The 7,128-nt window shown below is 49.7% G+C and overlaps 1 non-coding gene across 1 annotated transcript; it reads right to left on the minus strand.

The window, feature by feature from the left end:
• Window positions 1-6,130: 6,130 nt before the first annotated feature.
• LOC129461400 (U4 spliceosomal RNA) lies at window positions 6,131-6,271 on the minus strand. The gene has a single exon (XR_008650534.1). It is a non-coding gene; the product is annotated as a U4 spliceosomal RNA (small nuclear RNA).
• Between the last annotated feature and the right edge of the window lie 857 nt (window positions 6,272-7,128).

A 7,128-nucleotide genomic window follows, 5' to 3' on the forward strand; every position in this document is an offset into this window, starting at 1 on the left:
GAGAGAAGGGAAGGGAGGGGAGGAAGGGAGGGAGAGAGGGAGGGAGGGAGGGAGGGAGGGAGGAAAGAAGGAAGGAAAGAAGGAAGGAAGATAGGGAGGGAGGGAGGGACGGACGGAGGGGAAAGATAAATAGAAAGAAAGAGACACAGACCGGCCACGAGCGGTGGCTCATGCCTGTAATCCCAGCATTTTGGGAGGCTGAGGTGGGCGGATCACGAGGTCAGGACATCGAGACCATCGTGGCTAATACAGTGAAACCCCGTCTTTACTAAAAATACAGAAAAGTAGCCGGGCGTGGTAGCACGTGCCTGTAGTCCCAGCCACCCGGGAGGCTGAAGCAGGAGAATCACTTGAACCCAGGAGGCGGAGGTTGCAGTGAGCCGAGATCGCACCATTACACTCCAGCCTGGGCAACAGAGCAAGACTCCGTCTCAAAAAAAAAAAAAAATGTATATGTCAAACCTTCTCCAGATGTCCTCATATGCGATTTTTTGGGCAAATACATTGGTATAGTCTTAGGGGTGCCAGTATTGGGATATCCCTTAAAATGCAAAATGAGCATGGCCTTTGAGGAGGCAATTCTACCTATAGAAATTTTCCCCAGGCCCAGATTACCTGAGGCCAGGAGATCGAGACCAGCCTGACCAACATGGTGAAACCCTGTCTCTACTAAACATACAAAATTAGCCGGGCGTGGTGGCAGGTGCCTGTAATCCCAGCTATTCGGGAGGCTGAGGCAGGAGAATCACTTGAACCCAGGAGGCAGAGGTTGCCATCAGCTGAGATCATGCCACTGCACTCCAGCCTGAGCAACAAGAGCAAAACTTCATCTCAAAAAAAAAAAGAAAGAAAGAAAGAAAAAAGAAATTTTCCCCAGGCCTGCATGGTAGCTCACGCCTATAGTGCCAGCACTTTGGGAGGCTGAGGTGGGCAGAAAGCTTGAGTCTAGGAGTTCGAGACCAGCCTGGCTAACATGGTAAAACCCCATCTCTACAAAAAATACAAAAATTAGCTGGGCATGGTGGCACATGCCTGTAATCCCAGCTACTCGGGAGGCTGAGACAGGAGAATCGCTTGAGCCTGGAAGGTCGAGGCTGCAGTGAACCGAGATCACACCACTGCACTTCAGCCTGGGTAACAGAGCAAGACCCTGTCTCAAGAAAAAAAGAAAGAAAGAAAGAAAGAGATTTCGCCCCAGAAATATCCCAAGAGTAAGGAAAGATGACGTAGCATCAAGCGTATTCATTATAGCATTGCTTATGGGAAAAACTGGAAACAACTCACATGTCCAATAATGGGGGATTGGTTAACCTTGGTAGGTCACATCCATATGGGAAAAGGGGAATTAGGTGCTGGCATGGAAAATGTGTCCACAATGTATTGTATAGCAGAAAAAAAAGGAAGTAATAGAACTATATGTAGAGTATAATCCAATTTTTTTTTTTTTTTTTGAGACGGAGTCTCGCTCTGTCGCCCAGGCTGGAGTGCAGTGGTGCGATCTTGGCTCACTGCAAGCTCCACCACCCAGGTTCACGCCATTCTCCTCCCTCAGCCTGCCAAGTAGCTGGGACTACAGGCGCCCACCACCACGCCTGGCTAATTTTTGTATTTTTAGTAGAGACGGGGTTTCACCGTGTTAGCCAGGATGGTCTCAATCTCCTGACCTCATGATCCACCTGCCTCGGCCTCCCAAAGTGCTGGGATTACAGGTGTGAGCCACTGTGCCCGGCCAAGTATAATTCAATTTTTGTGATTATGTTGACCTATAAGTAGAACATTTTGGAGGAATAATCTCACCTACCTGTGACTATCTCCTTGGAGTCAAGGTGAGATTATTGTGGGAGCCTTTGTCACTGCTTCATGTGTATATTTGAATTTTATATACAAACATGCAGAAATTTTTGTATTCAGAAAAAAGAATTTAGGTTTGAAACAGAAAACAATGATACGTAAAAATCACGTGGAGCCCTCTCTCCCCTCCTTGCCTTGCAGAATAATAACAAAAAAAAGGATCCACTTTTATGGTTAAGTTTATGTTATGTAAATTTTACCTCAATTTTTTTGTTTGGATTTTCCTTGTGGGGGATTTTGAGATAGGGTCTCACTCTGTCGCCTGGGCTGGAGTGCAGTGGCGATATCACGGTTCACTGCAGCCTCGACCTCCTAGGCTCAAGCAACCCTCCTGCCTCAGCCTCCTGAGTAGCTAGGATTACAGGCAAACACTAGCACGCCTGGCTAATTTTTTTTTTTTTTTTTTTTTTGAGACGGAATCTCGCTCTGTCGCCCTGGCTGGAGTGCAGTGGCGCGATCTCGGCTCACTGCAAGCTCCGCCTCCCGGGTTCACGCCATTCTCCTGCCTCAGCCTCTCCGAGTAGCTGGGACTACAGGCCCCCGCCACTACGCCCGGCTAATTTTTTTTGTATTTTTAGTAGAGACAGGGTTTTCACCGTGGTCTCGATCTCCTGACCTCGTGATCCGCCCGCCTCGGCCTCCCAAAGTGCTGGGATTACAAGCGTGAGCCACCGCGCCCGGCCACGCCTGGCTAATTTTTATTTTTATTTTTATTTTATTATTTTTTTTTATATATTTTTTGAGATGGAGTCTCGCTCTGTCGCCCAGGCTGGAGTGCAGTGGCGTAATCTTGGCTCACGCAAGCTCCGCCTCCCAGGTTCACGCCATTCTCCTGCCTCAGCCTCCCGAGTAGCTGGGACTACAGGTGCCCGCCACCACGCCCGGCTAATTTTTTGTATTTTTAGTAGAGACAGGGTTTCACCGTGGTCTCGATCTCCTGACCTCGTGATCCGCCCGCCTCGGCCTCCCAAAGTGCTGGGATTACAAGCGTGAGCCACTGTGCCCGGCTTGCCTGGCTAATTTTTAAATTTTTCCAGGCACGATGGCTCATGCCTGTAATCTCAGCACGTTGGGAGGCCAAGGCAGGTGGGTGGCTTGAGCCCAGGAGTTTGAGACTAGCTTGAGCAATATGCAAAACCTCCGCCTCTACAAAAAATGAAATAAAATTAGCCGAGTGTGGTGGCACGTGCCTGTAGTTCCATCTACTCAGGAGGCTGAGGTGAGAGGATCACTTGAGCCTGGGAAGTGGAGATTGCAGTGAGCTGATATTGCATGACTGCACTCCAGCTGGGGTGACAGAGTGAGACCCTGCTCTCTCCAAAAAACAAAAACAAAAAGAACACCAACAAAAATATTCTCATATTTTTTGGTAGAGACAAGGGTCTCACGATGTTGTCCAAGCTGGTCTTGAACTCTTGGGCTCAAGAGAGCCTCCTGCCTTGGCCTCCCAAAGTGCTGGGATTACAGGCGTGAGCCACCATGCCTGGCCAAGAACCCATCTCTGATAAAAAATCTGTAGTAAACAGTAAGTCGAGTTTTCCTCTAGAGTGTGATGATGCTAATTATACAATGCTACATTTCTTCCCCTGCTGTTCAAGCTGTGGACCCTGGACCAGCACCTGAGAACTTTTAGAAATGCAGAATCTTAGTCTCCATCCCAGACCTCCTGAATTGGAATCTCTAGGAATGGGGATTCGACCTGTGCCTTAACAAATTCTCAAGGTTATTTTTATGCACACCAAAATTTACGAAATTGTAGTTTGATTTTGAAAGGACATGCACTATTCTTTTCACGTTATTTCTAAGTTTTGGATAACTTCTTGTTGTTGCTGTTGTTGAGACGGAATTTCACTCTGTCGCCCAGGCTGGAGGGCAATGGTGCGGTCTTGGCTCACTGCAATCTCCGCCTCTCGGGTTCAAGCGACTCTCCTGCCTCAGCCTCCCGAGTAGCTGGGATTACAGGCGCCCACCACCATGGCCGGCTAATTTTTTTTTGTTTTTTTGTATTTTTGTATTTTTAGTAGAGATGGGGTTTCACCATGTTGGCCAGGCTGGTCTTGAACTCCTGACCTCGTGATCCCCCCACCCTGGCCTCCCAAAGTGCTGGGATGACAGGCGTGGGCCACCGCGCCCGGCTTCTTCTTCTTTCTTTTTCTTTTCTTTTTTTTTTTTTTTTTGAGACAGAGTCTCACTATCACCCAGGCTGGAGTGCAGTGGCGCAATTTCAGCTCACTGCTACCTTCGCCTCCATGTCTCCAGACTGTGAGGTCCTTGAACTGGGGACTGAGTTTTTTTTTTTTTGTTTTTGTTTTTTTTTTTTTTTTTTTTTTTTTTTTGAGACAGAGTCTCGCTCCGTCACCCAGACTGGAGTGCAGTGGCGCAGTCTCGGCTCACTGCAAACTCCGCCTCCCGGGTTCACGCCATTCTCCTGCCTCAGCCTCTCCGAGTAGCTGGGACTACAGGCGCCCGCCAACACGCCCGGCTAATTTTTTTGTATTTTTAGTAGAGACGGGGTTTCACCGTGGTCTCGATCTCCTGACCTCGTGATCCGCCCGCCTCGGCCTCCCAAAGTGCTGGGATTACAAGCGTGAGCCACCGCGCCCGGCCTGTTGTTGTTTTTTATATGCTTTTATTTTTCCATGATTACAAACACAACTGAATATCAAATGCACAAAGTAAGAATTATACGGGGGAAAAAAATCAGATACGTTCATATATATATATATCACCTTTTCAAGGCTATTTCCATCCAGAATAACTTTGGTTTGCCAGGGCCAATAGAAAGAAGTCATAAAATCGCCTTTAGTCAAATTTGTGTGTTTGCTTTCTTCTATTATTCCAATACCTCCACCATCAACGACTTGAGATAGCTACCAAGGTGTTATATAATCAGTGCCAGTGTCTTCATTCATTCTACAATGAAGGCTGTCACTTCACACTTGGAAGGTTGCACAGCGGCCAGGCAGAGGCGCTCCTCACTTCCCAGACGAGCGGCCGGGCAGAGGCGCTCCTCACTTCCCAGACGGAGTGGCGGCCGGGCGGAGGCGCTCCTCACTTCCCAGACGGGGCGGCCGGGCAGAGGCGCTCCTCACTTCCCAGACGGAGCGGCCGGGCAGAGGCGCTCCTCACGTCCCAGACGATGGGCGGCCAGGCAGAGACGCTCCTCACTTCCTAGACGGGGTGGCGGCCGGCCAGAGGCGCTCCTCACTTCCTAGACGGGGTGGCGGCCGGGCAGAGGCGCTCCTCACTTCCCAGACGGGGCGGCCGGGCAGAGGCGCTCCTCACAGGAGACTGAGTTTAATTTGCTACCGGAGCTGTTTTTCCCAGCACCGCCTTTGACCTTGTAGGTATTGTTGCCACCCTTTTTGCCACCTCTTTTTGCTACAGGCTGGAGGAGTGTTTTATGGGCGGTGTCCTAAGCAGGTCTAGCTGGATCCGCCATGCCCAGGGTTGTGACTCCTGAGGACCTCTGTCCATGGACAGCCCAGGTCTTCGTAAAAAGATAAGACTGGAAGAGGCTGGTGTAGTGGGAACAAGTACCACACTAGGGGCAAGAGAACCTGATCAGCCCCAGCTCTGCCGAGGACTCCACAGTAGGACCTGAGCGAGTCTTCTGTGCGTTTTTCCCTCTTGGTCGCTTTAAAAGGAAGACTTTGGGCCGGGCGCGGTGGTTCACACCTGTAATCCCAGCACTTTGGGAGGCCGAGGCAGGCGGATCATCTGAGGTCAGGAGTTTGAGACCAGCCTGGCCAAGAAGGCGAAACCCCGTCTCTACTAAAAATACAAAAACGAGCCGGGCGTGGTGTTGGGCTCCCATAATCCCAGCTACTCCGGAGGCTGAGACAGAGAATCGCTTGAACCCGGAATGTGGAGGTTGCAGCGAGGCGAGATCACGCCACTGCACTCCAGCCTGGGCAACAGGGAAAACTCCGTCTCAAAAAAAAAAAAAAAAAAAGACTTTGGATGTGTTAGAGTTCCCCTTCCCTTTAAGTCTGTGACCTTCAGTGACAAAGGAAATGAAGTAGCTCACTCGCTAACCGCATTTGGATAAAAAAGATTAACGATAACTGTCCGATGAACCCAATTCCCAACATAAACGCATCATACATCTTGAAAAACAACCCTCGATACAGTATCCACATAAAACCCCTGACATCCAATAAATTACTACTCCCGAGAAAATAAAAAAAAAAAAAGAACAGCTTACAAAATGTAAAACCAGGAAACTCCATGACCTATGCTTATCCATAAGCTTTTTTTAGGACTTCAGATAACTCAGTCTCCGTAGAGACTGTCAAAAATTGCCAATGCCGACTATATTTCAAGTCGTCATGGCGGGGTATTGGGAAAAGTTTTCAATTAGCAATAATCGCGCCTCGGATAAACCTCATTGGCTACGATACTGCCACTGCGCAAAGCTGAAAGAATACGGCTCCCGCCCCACTCCCCCACGGATGATGACTCCCATAACATTGAGGGTGAGTGCCTGCCTGTGTGTCCGTGTATATAACGTGTTCCCACTCCACCAGCTGTATTTAAGATCCATCTGCATGGGACATTTCTTGTTGTTGGAACATCTCGTGTCAAACATTCAGATTTTGGAAACGATAATAACATTCGCTTGGGACGCTGGGGAATCTTATGCAAATCAACGTGACGTCACAGAGATGACTCGGTTAAGACTCGAATTTTGCGGGAGAAGAGTGAGCAGTGGGGAAAGTGAGCCTGGAGGGCGGAGGGACGACTAGCTGTGCTCAAGAGTGCGGAAACAGCGGGGGGCGGGGGGAGTTGGGAATAATTTTAAGACGTCACTGGGGCCGGGCGCGGTGGCTCAAGCCTGTAATCCCAGCACTTTGGGAGGCCGAGGCGGGCGGATCACGAGGTCAGGAGATCGAGACCATCCTGGCTAACACGGTGAAACCCTGTCTCTACTAAAAATACAAAAAAATTAGCCGGGCGTGTTGGCGGGCGCCTGTAGTCCCAGCTCCTCGGGAGGCTGAGGCGGGAGAATGGCCTGAACCCGGGAGGCGGAGCTTGCAGTGAGCCGAGATCGCGCCACTGCACTCCAGCCTGGGTGACACAGCAAGACTCCGTCTCAAAAAAAAAAAAAAAAAAAAAAAAAAAAAAAGACGTCACTGGGACAAAATCTGAATGGAGAACACGGCTGGGCGCGGTGGCTCACGCCTGTAATCCCAGCACTCTAGGAGGCCGAGGCGGGTGGATCACGAGATCAGGAGTTCAAGACCAGCTTGGCCAAGATGGTGTAAACAGGATCTC

The sequence above is a fragment of the Symphalangus syndactylus genome, chromosome 13, assembly GCF_028878055.3.
Source record: "Symphalangus syndactylus isolate Jambi chromosome 13, NHGRI_mSymSyn1-v2.1_pri, whole genome shotgun sequence".
NCBI lineage: Eukaryota > Metazoa > Chordata > Mammalia > Primates > Hylobatidae > Symphalangus > Symphalangus syndactylus.